Genomic DNA, 17,566 nt, shown 5'->3' with positions numbered 1-17,566 from the left:
TCGCCGATATCTAGTGGTAAACATTTGTGCCGAGTGATTATTTTCGGTCAAGTTACAGTCCGGACAACCTAAAACAATATTAACACTCACAAACGATTCTTAAGTGTGGTATTTGGTATTGACATTTGCTCTACTAGCATCGGTCTTGCACGCGACGTACCGGCTTCTTGTGGTGAATATTTGTTATTGCTATATCAACCTTTGCATGGACAAGCGACACGGACACAACACATATTGTTTCCAAACACCCGCCAAAAGGGTCGCACAAACGCCTGTATATCCCAAACTAGATTGACTTTCGAAGGGGGTCGTGTGTTATTGTGTGTTCTAAATTGCAATTTGACATTCTTTAAAACAAGATTTAGCTTCCGAACTGCCCTCTGTCACAAACTATACAAAACATTTCATTTCTATTCTGTTAAACAATTAAGGGCAATTATCGGCATAAAATTTATTTATAATATTAGAATCTGTGTAGCCTTAACTAAATAGTGACTGGATATTTCTTTTTAAATATATTCATTTAATAGTGTAAAAGCAATGCTTTGAAGCTCTTACCAGCTTGGTAATGTCAAAATGCTTTATCAGTAAAATAAGGCTGTACACATTTGTTAAATCTTAAAAATTACAGTACGATGATTTCTGAACAAATATCAATTTTAAAATTATTAATCATTTTGGTACATTTGGCGTCCATCTTAGATTTTGAAATCTTCCTCATCTAAACTGATATTCGCGCCCTAAACCAAAACTTATCAATCCTGATTTGTTCTAATTCTCAAATTGAACAGATGGTTTAACTGAACTATTTTTTATTTCAAGTCCAACAAGCAATAAAAAACTATTGTTTTTTAGTAATAATATACGAATAATAAAGGGATGGACGTGACATTCTATCATTTTGCTATTTAAATATTCATATTTTCAACCAAATCACAATTGAGTATGCAAGCTTTAAGCACATTGTTTTTATTGTATACGGAATGTATTTCTTACAAGAAATAATAGGAGATATCTATAGATTTGCATAAATTTGTCAAATTAAAATAGATTTCCAAAATACATTAAAACATTGATTCAGTTCGTTAAAAGTTCCAATTAACTACTACTACTACTACTACTACTACTACTACTACAACTTCTACTACTACTACTACTACTACTACTACTACTACTACTACTACTACTACTACTACTACTACTACTACTACTACTACTACTACTACTACTACTACTACTACAACTACTACTACTTATACTACTACTACTACTACTTATACTACTACTACTACTACTACTACTACTACTACTACTACTACTACTACTACTACTACTACTACTACTACTACTACTACTACTACTACTACTACTACTACTACTACTACTACTTTACTACTACTACTACTACTACTACTACTACTACTACTACTACTACTACTACTACTACTACTACTACTACTACTACTACTACCACTACTACTACTACTACTACTACTACTACTATTACCACTATTACTTTTATTTTTACTGTTTGTCAAGGCCAATGCATCAATTTGATAGAAATGTATCCTTTTGGCCATCAAAAGGTCTTCATACATTGTATCACTAAGACAACTAGTTCATGTTATATTGGAATTAATCGTACTTTCAAACTTTATGCTTTTGTTTTCGTGAAGATATTTTGTTTTTTATTGGGTTTTTTGCTCTCAGAGTTTTATTAAATATTACTCGAATATTGCTTTTGAAGGTTTGTATTGAAATATGAAACTTATGCATTCCTTTTAATTGCTATTCCCTTTTACATGAATACGCATTTTCAATTATACCTACTTTTTTGTATTTAAATGATTACTAATGTTTAGGCTTGATAATTGTATGTACAATACTAATATATCATGCATTTTTCTATTGAACTCTACAGAAAAGGAGAAATGAAGGGTGATATTTACTGCATGTAACTCCGGCATCTTCTCTATGTGCACAGTTGTGCTGTCCCCATGGTATTAACATACACAATTCAATCACAGACTCGTTTATTATGATCCTTAAGTATTTGTTATTTAAGGCTTACATTGTGAAACATTCGAATTCCATTTAATTGTTTATTTGTTTTGTTTATGCTTTGTATATTTGATAAGTGTATGAATTGTACTATTATATGATACACTTTCTTTAGAACACTACCGATAAGATAAAATAAAGAGTTATATTTACTACATGTAACTCCGCCATCTTCAGAATGTACGCAGTCGTGCTGGCCCCATTGGCTGAACAAACACATATCAATCACAGTTTCGTTTCCTTGACAAGTAAAATCGTCCAGCCAAATCGGGCCATCACCGTCACCGTAATAGGCTTCAGAACGTACCGCCACATTGTCTCTGCAATTGAATTAGTCTGATAAATAAGTAATTCTATTCATGACTTCATTTTCTTTGATTTGATTAGTGACCCTTTCCACTTTTTTGCAACTTATATTGATGTACAAAAGAAGGGCATTTTCTATCGTTATCACTATATATGCTCAAAGCATAGAGAAACCCATTTGATTTCGATTCCTTGATTGAAATTGCTTATGTCTTTTTCACTTCATAATTTGTGTAATTGATACTGCTAATACTTTTTGAACATTTTGCAAGAATCATTGATTTAAGAAAATAACAATGTATAAATAGCAACTAAAAATAACACAGAAATACTTAGACAATATCATTTACCTGTTTAACAAAATAACTTACGTAGCATATCCGAGCTGTCGACATACGACCTTGGCAAATTGTATGTCTATATCATCATCACAGATCGTACCCCATGTTCCATTGTGAAGTACTTCAACACGACCCTCTTTTTTATGTCTGCCGTTTCTTAGTCTAATCGCACTTGAACCTAAATAAGAAAAAAAAATACATTTTGAAGTTCAATACAATTTAAACGTGTTTTTGTCTACGTAAAAAGCAAATCCCTCCGCATGTCGTTAGGTTGTCAAAAAAGACTGATGGTCATGGTGCCTGATAAATGGAAATATTGAATTCAAATTCAAGAAAGGTCTTAATCAATCTTTGCATGGCAAAGTTACTTCCCAAACACTGCACAAATTGTTGACACACGCTCACTCTTCAGCCCGTTTTCAAAGCCAAACTTTAATAACACAGGTTTTCATTAAGACCTTGTAATATATTACTTGTCATTTAATATTGTGGAAATACAATTATTTTAAACAAAATTCCGATCGGTCTACTGATACAATGAATATGGTGAAGTTTTCATTTCTATTTTAAAACACTAGTCTAATAAAACTTGAACCTTAAAATGAAATTTCCTTTGTGAAAAGCTCCCGACTGCCGTAAGGTAGTCGAGTTAAAATGATGATGATGGTACCTTTATGATGGAAATTAAATTCAAGCAAGGTTATGATAATTTGAAAATTCTTATACGACTCACAACCATTGTGTCAAAAGGAAAACATATTAACTAGACGTGCTGCAATGCGACCAGGTTTTCAATTTGCGCTATTAAAAGGTGTTTGAAAATTAAACTAAATATGAAACGCATACAGGTGGTCAAGGAAAACTGTTGGCTTCAGCTTTTTCTTGTTATACTAGAGCATTGTCAATTCACCAATAATACCAAACTCGCCGCTGAACTGAAACAGTGAAACAGTTGTGTGAAAAGTTGTTGAAAAAGATATCAAGTATTTTGATATGGAGCGTTTATTGCCATTGAGCTTTAACCAGGAATGTATATAAGTGGTTGCAACTCTGTAGTTACAAACAAGCGAAATACAAGAAAATGTATTTCACCAATGACCCTTAAAGAGTGGCCTTTAATTTAAACCTTTTTACATTGGATCATTTTTGCTATCGTACAAAGCATGGCAAACAAACAGACAGACGAAGCTAAAATACAAGAAATTCTAATTAATTAACCTTTAGTGTGATTTTAACCTTAGACCTACTGAAATGGGTTTATCACGCCGACATCTAGTGGTAAACATTTGTTCATTGTTGTTATTCTCGGACATGTTAGAGTCCGGACAAACTCAAACACAACTAACATTTACAAACAATTCGTTAGTGATGTATTGACTTTTGTACTACTGGCATCGGCTTTGCACGTACCATGCCGGCTTCTTGTGGTGAATATTTGTTATTTTTATACAAACCTTTGCATGGCCAAGATAGAACCCGGACACAACACATATTGATGTAAAACACCCGCCAAAACGCCCGCACAAACGCCTTTATAACCCAACCTAGATTGACTATCGAAGATGAAGTTGTGTTATTGTGTATTCGATATTGAAAAAAGACATTCTTTGAAACAATATTTGGCCTCCGAACTACTCTTTATCACAACCTATACGGAAACATTTTCATTTCTATTTTGATACACATTTAAGTACAATTCTCGGCACAATGTTGCTTTATTTGATTCTGTTTAGCCTTAAGTAAATAGTCACTGGATATATTATTTTGTAAACTATTGATTTATTTACATTTTAGTCATGCTTTGACGCCCTATTGAGCTTGGTAAGGTCAAAATGTATTATAAGTGCATAAAGGTTGTTCAAATAAAACTTTTAAAAATATTCATCATTTTGGTGCAGTTGGCGGCAATCTTAGATTTTGATTGTACTCGAATATTATTTTGAACAAGATGTCAAAAATGATATTCGAGCCATAAACGAAAAGTTCAATCCTGAATTGTTCTGATCGTTTAAATTGAACAGATGGTTAAACTGAACTATTTTTTTCTTATCTTAAATCCATCAAGCAATAAAGAAACTATTTTTAGTTGTTCGTAATAACACACGAATATTAATGGGATGTGCATGAGATTCTATCGTTTTGCTTTTTTATGTTGACATTTTAACATTTCAAATAACAATTTTGTTTGCCAGCTTAAGCATATTGTTTATTGTATAAGGAATGAATTTTCTCACACCAAATGCGTTAACAAGATAAATGCAGAATAAATACAGGAGTTATGGCACTAAACCGCTTAAATAGGAGATAACAAGAGTAAAGTTTATTTCAATATACATTCAAAAACTTATTCAGTTAGTTAACAGTTTTATTTAAAAAACACACTTAAAGTTCGAATGCGTAGGTTGTATACGTTACGATTATAAAAAATCATAAAATTTATTATCCTCGACTCAATTCACCCTAATCATCTTAACACCGATGGAAAACTAGCGTGAATTGTCTCGTGTGGTCTAAAATGTTTGCTGTGGGCTGATAGAACTATGTCGGACGAAGATTTTAGATTTTCAAAATGAAACACCAAAATGTTTCCAAATCAACACTATATTACATTTACGAAAACGAAGTGTTTCAAAGACATCCAGATGGTAATTGCTAAGCTCTGGTGTAAAATACAAACGACTTCTCTGCAATGATGTTACAACTATGATAAAGGCGGACATATCATAGAAATACACAGCGTATATGAATGCAGTATATACGAACAATATAGATGGTGTATAATCGCTGACGTCACAGAATTTGACTTCAACCTTGCCCAGGAACTCGTATCGATGGACGGAGATTTTTCTCGCACTTCTTGGCGCATAACTCATAGTTCCTGACTATCAAATGACCCGTGAACAGCTCTTGATGTAATCGTATATGTTTATATATGTATGTAAGATACTGAATGTCTAAGACAAAACTATGTTATTCAAACATGTATGCGGCATAATATATTTGCATTGAACAATTTCATTTATTGCCAAGGTGGAAAAGCTTTTCTGCTTACTCTGTACACTATATATTGTCATTTCTAATATTAATGAATCAGTATTTGTTTATGATATGAACACGTGTGTGTAAATAAAGATAAGTTGAGATGAGTTGAGTTTAATGCATGATAAATGCATGGAAAAAGCAATGACGTTTAAGAAAGTTATTGATTTTAATAAAACAACAACAACAAAAAACAATTTATTTGTTGAATCGAGATGTTCTTGTTTAGTGGATGGATTGATGGATGGATAGATAGATTGATGGATGAACAGAGCGAGGAAGGATTAAATGCTTGAAGTATACACTTGAATGTCTGACAAATTAAGCGCTGTTGTATAGCGAAACTTTGTAAGCAGCACATGACACTAAGTGTTAATTCTTAATTTGTGAATCACACAGTGATCCAAATATCTCGCAATTAGCAGAGCTAATATTGCAACTTCACAGGGGGGCGAGGCTCATTATCGCAAGGGCAAATATGCAAAGCAAAATGGCATTAATATAGTTCACAATGATATTTGTAACCAGAATTCAATATATTATTAAACAAATAATGTTTAATAAAAGAAAGTATATCTAGAGTTTTGATAAAATTATTGACGTTATACTTATCATCGGTTCAATGATCATATTAAACAAAATAAAGACAACAAGGGTGTCACACAAACTCAAACTGATTAGGTTTACATAATGAAAAAAAAACTAGATGTGCATAAATGCGTAGACTTGTATTTACAAGTATTCTACGGGAATGATGAGACTTCGATTAATAACATGGTAGTGTAAGAATAACGATCTTAAGGTGGAACGCGACTATGATTTTTTTTCGAGCTACTGCCTGAAAATTGGTATACGAATAGAAGAGCATATGCCCAGTTAGGGACTGTTTTTACTTTTTTAATATTCGGAACAGTTTTGAATCTAAGAGTCTTCAAAATATGCCGCTGACGTCAATTTGAGACGTCTCTCATATTTTTGCGTTCCAGCTACAATAACCGATATTTTAATCAATTCTTCGTTTACAGCTATGAAATTTCAACGTCAAGTGCATCTTGTGAAAACGAATACGCTCATATATTTTTCTCTCTTTTGTTGAACGTTATTGTTTCTAAATTCGTCTATAACGTCATTTTTCGCGGGAAAAACGGCGTCGTGTTTCGCTGAAAAAACTACGCCTTTCTTTAATTCTTGAAAAAACTGCTCGTTTACTTTTTTACTTTTTTAAATACATGTATTCAATGTTTTATTATAAATCGCCTGATATCAAGAAAAGGGTACCTAACCGACTTCGTTTTTGCGCAGTATCAATTAATCTAACCCCTATACCTGTTTCTTTTTCAGTACGTAGTTTATTTAAACGTTTAGCATGACGTTAATCGAATTGTTTTTGTTTATTAAATGGAAAGATTAGAAATCTAAGAGTGTCTGATCAGTGTTATGTTAGGGATATTTATTATTGTGGTTGTACAAAATATCTAATTCCACACAAGACGGGCGCTGAATAACCAGCTTTATAAATCAATGACTTAAATCTGGCGGCTATTTTAATGAGAGGCTTTCTTAATTATTAAGCAATCTCATTTGCCGAATTATAATATTTTGATAATACACATCAATAATCGTTCCAGTCACTATGCTATGAGCTGTGACTATGCTGATTAGTGCTTTGTTTTTTATATATACATCTACAGTAATAACGCAACAATAAACGGTTCTACTACTTTATTAGTTACCAATTTCTTTAATAAGTTTCAGTAGAGATCTGCAGTTATATCTTCAGTTATAAGTCTCTAAACAAAACAAAGGCATAGTAAATCCAGTGCGTGACACTCATTTTATACACCAAATATAACTAACAAATCAAAAAATGATAATCGACAGAAATCTGCATTGTAATAAGCACAAACGGATCCCGGCGGTAGAGGAGTTCTGAAATCAATGTATTCTTGTCTAACCTCTTGTGTCAAAGTCTCAAATAGTATCACGGAGTCATTTGCCTGTAACATTGGTACTAGACAAGGGGATAAGTCAAGTTCAACAATATTTGCTCTATTTATAGACGAGTTATCGTATATTTTAAGGCTAAATTGTGGTTCAGGCATTTTTATAACTAATGATATTCCAGACATTATATGTTTAATGTTTGCTGATGATGTTGCCAATTGCGCTGAAACTGCAATTAAGTTACAACAACAGGTAAACGCAGTCGATCAATTTTGTTTTAATACTGGAATGGAAATTAATCTTGATAAAACTGAAATTATTGTATTCCGTAATGGTGGTCCTCTACGAGCATATGAAAAATGGTTATATCGAGGACAGTCAATTAAACCTACTCCTGTATACAAATATGTGGGATTATTGTTTACTCCACAGTTGTCCTGGAGTTTAGCTCATGTTAAACTAGCTTCTCAGGCACAAAAGGCGATTTTTGCTTTGAAAAACTATCAAAAACCGATTGGTTATTTTCCAGCTGAAGAGCTTTTCAAGATACTATGATTAAGCCAATAATATGTTATGGCTCCTAAGTATGGGGATATGAGTATAGCCAAACCATTGAAATGATTCAAAATAAATTTTGTAGACAATTTTTTACATGTAAGAAAAAGTACGAATACTTGTACGGTTTTAGGAGACTGTGGAAAATTACCATTATGTATAACATATTTTACAAATTGTATAAGGTATTGGTGTAAATTATTATCTATGCCATCTTGAAGGTATCCAAGGCAATGTTACATAATGTTAAAGTCCCTAGATGTTGCGGGAAGGATCTGTTGGGCTACCAAAGTAAAAAGTCTTCTTTTTACTTATGGCTTTGGATATGCTTGGATATCACAAGATATTGGTGATTGTAATTTATTTGTTAAAATGTTTAGAGACAGGATAATTGACTGTTTTACTCAAACTTGGCACGATCATGTGAGTAATGCCAGCCGATGTTACCACTACAGCCTCTTTAAGAGTTTACTTAACATGGAACGGTATTTGTTGATATAGATACCACTAAAACATAAATTACATATGCTAAATTTAGATGTTCTTATCATGATTTGCATATTGAACTTGGAAGGCAATTAAGCATTGCACTGCATGATCGATTATGCAATTTCTATCTACTGAACTATAATATATCTGAAATTGATTGTGAAAACCATGCCTTTTTTCGTTGTAAAAAAATATATATATTAGGAACCAATATTTGTTAAATTGGTATGAATCTGGTGATGATCTGAATAGTTTGTATGCCCTATTATCCACAAATGACTTTAACACAATAAGAACATTAGCAGTACATATTTCATTTTATGAATTGTATCAAGGAATAAGAATAGTTACACTTTTTGTTCACTTTTTCATCTCATGTATAAATGTACTATGACATAACTTAAAGCATTTCGTATAATGTTTACTATTTTGAAATGTATTTTGGGCCGGAAACCTTTATTTACAAAATAAACTCTTGACTTGACTTGACTTGACTATAAAATACGCGACTATAGAGTTCAGTGTTTTGAATCTAAGTTTGATTTGGTCAATCGGGTATCGTTGAATAAAAACATATACAATTAATAAATTCCACTAATAGGGGTAACCATATTATTAATAAAGTTTGGTAGTGAATATAAGTCTTGAACATTTTCAACGAGGGTCATTTGTTACGCAACGGTTTGGGGAGGGGTAGGGGATGGTCAGTTAAAGAATATCATTCTTTGAACAGAAAGAAAATGACTCAATACATAACGGGGTCAAAATTGAATGTTACATCGGCGTTAATTTAAAACACACTAAAGTTTTAAATTGAAACTCTTATTCAAAATAAATTTTCAACATGTATAAGAAACATGTATTTTCACTGATAAACCCTTACTTCTTACCAAATAATAAACTCATACAAAATATTATTCACTGATTACAATATTGTAACTGTTTATTTAATAGTAGAAAGCGCAAAAAAGATTCATTTTTTTGTGAATGCTAAAGGATTTACTATGGTCTCATATTTCAAATTAAACTCGGTATTCCTCATAAGAGTCATTGTTTTCGATATGTATTTATTCTTAAAGGCATAACAAAACAATAGAATTAGTTGTGGTAAATCGTATTTGTGTTTAATACGAGTGTTTGCACTGATTGTAAATGATCACATTGAATTGTTTCTTTTATTTTATCTTATTAAGGGTTGCTATAGTTCACACAAATTCACTCACACGAACGCATGTATACACCCACATACTCGTAGATGCACGCACGCCCATACACACGAACACGCACACACACACGCGCACACGCACACACTATGAAAAAATATATGTTCCGAATTGCTCAAATGATGATCTTAAAGTTAATGTTTATAGTGCAGTAAAATGTTTAATTTTGTTAATCAATGCATTTTTTGTTTTAATCCATAACGAGTTATTTTGTTTTCCTGACTTTACCACGCAATCAAAGCTTCTCGTGCGTACAAGCAACTTCATGAGACAACTTTCGGCGATGCATTCAATGTCTATGATACAGAAGCCAACATAGCTACCTTATCCTGCATTCAATGTCCCTGCCGTGCGAACAATGGCTGTGCACGCGTGTGCGTGTGCGTGTGTGTGTGTGTGTGTGTTTGCGTGTGTGTGTGTGTGTGTGTGTGTGTGTGTGCGCGAGCGTGTGTGCATACATGCCTGCGTGTGAGAGCGTACATGTGCGTGAGAGCGTGTGTGTGTGTGTGTGCGTGTGTGTGTGTGCGTGTGTATGGGCGTGCGTATGATCGTTTGTGTATGTGTGCGCATATATGCATGCGTATGCACGCGTGCTTGAGTGTGGGATGGTGTGTGTGGTGCATTTTTACGCGTGCTTACGTACGTGACTTTATTGTACGTTTTGTTCGTGTGTTTGTATGTAAGCTATAACAACCCTTAACAAAATGAGCATATAGTAACTATTTAAAGATGCACACTTACTCTCCCATCTCAACTCTACTCAATATCTTAATTTTCCCCATGGCTGGACATATTCATAATATATCCAAAGAGTGATAGACGTAGAACATAAATAATATTATATACAATAATAGAACAGTTTAAAATTATAGCATATTGGTGTCAAAATATTTATATAGGAAGGATATAGCTATATATAAGTATAAATAAAAAGCTTATATTCTACATGCAAATAAAATATGTATATTTGACTTCAACGATGGTAAGGTCGTGTGTGATTTGACGCTTGGTTGCAGAAAACTGGTCGAAAACAAAGGTTCTTATGAGAAATACCGAGTTGACTTGAAAAAAAATGAGCATAAAACAAAGTATTTTTTCATTATGAGATTAGAGTAGACACAGTAAATATTTTAGCATTCAATAATAATTTAATGTTTTTGCGCATTCTGTTATTAAACACGCGATTAAAATCTTGTAACCAGTAATTAATATTTTCCATAAATGCATAATTGAGTAAGAAGTTAAAGTTTTATTAGACAAAATTGATCTTGTTATACAATGTTGAATTATCAATTTAACTAAAATTAACAAGAACTGTTATATGTTATTGATCAGTGGTTTATTCAAAACTAAGCTCTTATTAGCGTAAATAATAGCTCGATTTACGTCATGCTAAACGTTTTATAACAATACGTAATGAAAAAAAACAGGTATAGGGGTTAGATTATTTGATACTGCGCAAAAACGAACTCGGTGAGGTACCCTTTTTTGATATCAGGCGATTTGTAATAAAACATTGAACACATGTATTTAAAAAAATCAAAAATTAAACGAGCAGTTTTTTCAAGAATTAAAGAAAGGCGCAGTTTTTCCAGCGAAACACGATGCCGTTTTTCCCGCAAAAAATGACTTTAAAGACGAATTTCAAATAAATAACGTAAAACAAGAAAACAAAAAATATATGTGCGTTAACGATTTTACAAAACGCACTTGAGGTTGAAATTTCTTAGCGGTAAACGAAGAATCGGTGAAACTATCGGTTATTGTAGCTGGAACGCAAAAATATAAGAGACGTCTCAAAATTGACGTCAGTGGTATATTTTAAGGAGTCATAGTTTCAAAACTGCTCCGAATATTGAAAATGTAAAAACAGTCCCTAATTGGGCATATGATCTTCTATTCGTATACCAATTTCCAGACAGTAGCCCCCCAAAAAAAATCATAATCGCGTTCCACCTTAAGTGGACCTTTACGTTTTGAGAGCGCTGGTTTTTCATGTTTACTGGAAACAGTGTTTCGTGCGTTACAAAAGCAGATTAAAATGTGAAAATGGTTTGCACAAATTAGTAGCCGAATATTTATACCTAATACCCACATACCTCGAGTACAAGTTGGGGAAATACCATCCAATTGGCCGTCAGCTTGACATGTTCTTATTAAATTGCCATTGTAAGGATGTATCCTCTTGCACATGAGTACGTAACATTTGTCTTGTAGTCAATCGTTGCCCCCGAATCTTTTGAAGCATACCCTACAGAGTGTACGAAGCAGGATCCTGTGATAATGAATATATAACTTCGAATGTTAATTTGTAATTATACCTTAAACCCTTGAAGAGAACGAAACAGCTTACATTTTGGCATTTATTTTTACTTAATTTGTTCAAATTGATTTGTTTTATGTATGTATGTGCATAAGCACCATACAACTACAGAAAGCCTCATTTGAAAGGCAATTAAGCTTAAGTCAATTCAATTTCAATTTCGTTATACATGTATGTTTTATACATTCTTCTATAGTAAAAGTAAGCAACCTTGTTATATGGTCATAATATTATGTTAAGTATCTTGTAAAGATAGAAATGTTCAAATATGTTCAATTTGAGTCTTAAAATTCATGTCCGGTGTTTATTTATGAAATCAATAGTATGTGATAGTAAGCATTCCTAGCGCTGAATATAACGTGGATGCCAGTAATAATGTAAGAGCTTGTCATTGTACCATTTTGCCATGTAACCCACTAGTAAATCATTAATGCATGTAATGTTACCTCTAGTTACTGCCATACACTACAGTTTGCATGATTATATTTGGAAAAAAACTTCATCAGTCGAGTATTCTCCTTTGTTTAAGTAATAATACTACTTTTTAGACCATTTTATGTACATGTAGGTAACAATGGTTCAATTCGCAAGTATTAAACAAATTTAATTCAAACACATTTATACGAAGATTGTTTTCAAGAGTTTCGATATATTTTTCATTAAACAAATTATCATTGACAAAATATCAACATCGTTTCAATGATTTAAAAGCATTTACTATATTTTGAACACCTTCATCTAGTTCTGGGAAGACCGTATTTTGGTGACTTAAGTAGATAGAAACATTTAAAACCTCGATATGATAAATATTACCAACAAAAGTATTAGTTCTAATGTTTCAAAATATTTATGAATTATCATCAAGTGATGCTATGTTTGATTTATTGGAAGATTGAAATTCAATTCGTTTTCAAATCACTCTACGTCTAATGTATATTTTATCTCGGAGTGATTTGTAGCACGAAAATGTGACATAGCTATGTAATATGTAACGGAGCATGATCCCTCCATTCATTTAATGAAATGCAATAGTAAACCTTCATTCAATAAATAGTAATTTGGTCATGTATTTGTGCCCTGTTTAATTTAAAAGTGATTTCGTACACCTACTACTACTACTACTACTACTACTACTACTACTACTACTACTTCTACTTCTACTTCTACTACCACTATTACTACTACTACGGCTTCTACTACTACTACTACTACTACACTACACTTGATATAACATGTAATGGTACCACTATTGAACCAACTTCTGCTGTTAAATATCTTGGCGCAACTATTGATCAGACCCTATCTTTTGATTATATGGCTCGTTCCATATTAAAAAAGGCTAATGCAAGATTAAAATATCTATATCGAAAGAGAGGTTACCTTACAAAACACACCAAGAAACTCCTTTTCAATGGCCTTAATTCAATGCCATTTTGATTATGCCTGTTCTATGTGGTATCATGGTCTGACCAAGTTACTTAAAACCAAGCTCCAAATCACACAAAATAAACTTATGAGGTTTGTTTTGGATCTTGATGCAAGGTCTCACATTGGCCCAGAACACTTTAAATTACTCAACTGGTTAACTGTCAACAAACGTGTAGGCCAGATTATTTTGGGTCATGTCTTTAGAATAAAAAATGGCATAGCCCCGGACTATATGGGAGACAATGTTATCCCCCAAGATACTGTACACAGACATAGGACAAGGTTATGCAAGAAAGGGGATTATGCTGTTCCAGAGGTCAAAGGTTTTGGGTTAAAGTCCTTCTTCTTTTCTGGCATTACCTTATGGAACAAGTTGCCATCTTGTATATCGCACAGACTAAGAAATTACATGTTTTTAAATTGCTAGTAAAGAATCATTTTTAGATAATTTGGCATAATTAGTTATGCTATTAAAAAGTGTGTTTTTTTCATTTATTTATTCAAAGATTTTCAGTAAAGGAACTATTTTAACTTAACCTCGCATTTTATAAGTAATACATACTGTCATATTCATACTTTAATGTGATAGTTATATATTACTTTCTCAACTATAACTTTATGTTACTAAATTATGTAAAGTGACTGTGATACAACTACGGCAATATTTATTTTAATGCATAAAGACTAACTTTCAATATATTTGTGCAATTTCGATTACAGCTATATTATTACTTAAATATGCAATGCCTCCCTATGCCATGTCACCAAAACAAAGGACCACAATGGAAATAAGAGTTTTCTCTTTTTTGTGTCATCCTTGGTTCGGTACTACTACTACTACTACTACTACTACTACTACTACTACTACTACTACTACTACTACTACTACTATTACTATTACTACTACTATTACTACTACTACTTCTACTAACTCTACTACTACAACTACTACTACTACTACTACTACTACTACTACTACTTCTACTACTACTACTACTACTACTACTACTACTACTACTACTACTACTACTACTACTACTACTACTACTACTACTACTTGCATGCAAGTCCCAGAGAATATAAGGAACACGCATTCATGTTACTTTTAAAAAAATTCTTGAATATTATTTACTGTCATACTAATTAATTGTATATACATATTCATTGACATCAAGTTTGTTTAGCCCTTACAGTTCCAACACTGTAGGAATCCTTAACTTTCATGGACCAACATTCTGAAAACTTCACTTTGTGTCCAGTATCCCTAGAAAGTCTTTATAGTATTCTCTAATAGAAATTTCCCCTAATTGGTGAAATGCAATTTTCCAATTTTACAATCGTTTTCAAAATATTTGGATTTTTCTGAGTATACAACGCAAAAAAATCGTTGCCTATATAACATTCAAACTAACCGTGTGTCACTTTGGAAGTTTGAGTCTTTAACAAATGTTTGCAAATAAACAGGATTTGCAAACTTATACCTGATGGTGAAATGTATGGATTCCTGCCCTTGACAGTATAAATATACGCGGACCAGTTTATTTTTTAAAATGCCAAAATTCATGGTACCATGTAATAATACAGTTATTTATTTTTAGCAGTGAAATATGCTGTTCATATTAACCGCAATATCATTATTGATCTTTAGCCATATGAAAGTATATTTTCACAACTAATAGGTAAATAGTTCTACTTATAATGCTATTATATTTAAATAATTTAGATAATATATGAAAACAGTAACTATTTCCTTTCATACTAACGGCATAAACTGTTCACTGGACAATGTTTTGTGTTCATTTAGGCTACATGAATTTTTGTGACATAACACTTGAAAAATATGTTTTGAAATGAAAGTAAATAAATTATCTTACCTTGACAGTTTATACACGGAATACAAATAACCATGAGAAGCTTCCAAAATGGACCAGCTCCCATGATGCCAAACGATCTTTAGTGGTGTTGTAGAGTTCTAAAGCAGTGTTACACAGGCATAAAATAGAATTTGCAATAAATCATTGATCTTGTATTAAATTATTGCAAAAAAGTGTCCTTCAATATGATGTTCAAGATTCGTAAAATAGACGATTAATAGTCCAGCTCTTTCACACAAGCCCTGTGCATTATTACTGCAAGTGATACAGCAGATGTTTACTACCAAGCACTCTTGGCTCAAGTATGATGCAAATGAGGAATTTCTTTCTAACTACCTATAAGGTTGTTAGAATGCAAATGAGGAAAATGTGGTATTGTCATCATGTCACACTCGAAGGTGCTTTAGATGAGTGTGGGTTTGTTTTAATTTTAAGTCAGGCTTGTTAAAGGATGTTTAAAATATGTAACATACAGAGTTTAATTATGTGTGCTTCTCTTTCACATTGGATGAGACTTATTTCTTTCTAACTACTTATAGTTTTATTAGGATGCAAATGAGGAAGATGTGGTATTGTCATCATGTCACTATTAAGGGTGCTTTTAATGTTGTTGTTTTTAATTTAAGGCCAGGCTTATTAAAGGATGTTTAAAATGTGTAACAAACAGAGTTTAATTGTTTAATTATGTGTGCTCCTCTTTCACATTGGAAGATACTTATTTCTTTCTAACCACCTATAGTGAAATTATTATGCAAATGAGGAGAATGTGTATTGTCATCATGTCATACTAAAGGGTGCTTTTGATGTGTGATGTGCATTCAATGAGACTTATTTCTTTCTAAATGTTGGATATAAATGGTCGAACCACCTAAAGTGTTATTTTTATCAAAACACTTTTAATCTTTAATGACCAAAACTTTATATTGATTGAAACCGTTGTCAACGTTGCTATGACAATTACAATAATGCGTTTTGTTGATACTAATTTTGACGATGCTACTGACAACGAGTGTGTTGATAATAATAAGTATGATTATGCGATGGGTGTTGATGACCATGTTGATCTTGAACCAGTTTTATTAACCAAGTTGTATAACATAGTCAAGACTTGTCGATGAAGTCTGGTTTCCACTATGGATAAACAATAGTGATGGTAAAGAATGGTCTCTATCATTAATACACGGTCTTCAATGTGCGGACTGCTCTTAATCTTGGTGATGAAGACATAATATAATAAACATAATACTAATATAATTTAATAACTTAAACACATCAATAATACCCTGTCCTGATGGTGAAGAGTGGTTAAAATGATAACACTAAGACATCTGTTTCAAAGAATTAAGCATACTAGAATTTAGTTCGATATAAATACATTCGTTCACAATAAACAGTTACGTAAATTTACTTTAAATCGATCGGATTAAACTCTTATGCGAATTGTACACAATGATAGCAATGATACTATCAGCAATATCGACTATAAAGTGATTTTTGATTATGCTTAATCATAATACACAGCTTTACAAGAATCTATTTTATATGTCCTATATCTTACGGTTCACAAGAAAATGATTAAACAGAAAACGTGTTGTCTTCCTGGTCACGATTTTACGGCTACGAGTTTTTTTTCTTTCTTGGTAGCAAATTACCGCATTTATCTATAGTATCATAATAAAATGTGCACTTGTAAATGTTGTTTCAACTTGAGTTATTCGTAAGAGTATTAATATGAAATTGCAGCTTTTCAAGATGATGCACTGGAAATATTTAACTCATGTCTCATTAAATTCATTGCGAAATAAGTTATATAAGTTATTTTAACATTATACTTATCACCTCTGATTGGCACGATGTTACACGTACACAAACACACGGTGCGATATTTTTGTCAATCAGATAATTTTCTATTTATTTTACTAATAGCAAGCATTATCCTATAAGATATCCGATACACAAATTTGTGAAATTTGGATGTCTGGT

The sequence above is a fragment of the Mya arenaria genome, chromosome 6 (genome assembly GCF_026914265.1).
Source record: "Mya arenaria isolate MELC-2E11 chromosome 6, ASM2691426v1".
In the NCBI taxonomy this organism is placed as follows: domain Eukaryota; kingdom Metazoa; phylum Mollusca; class Bivalvia; order Myida; family Myidae; genus Mya; species Mya arenaria.
Note: the sequence above shows the minus strand (reverse complement) of the source record.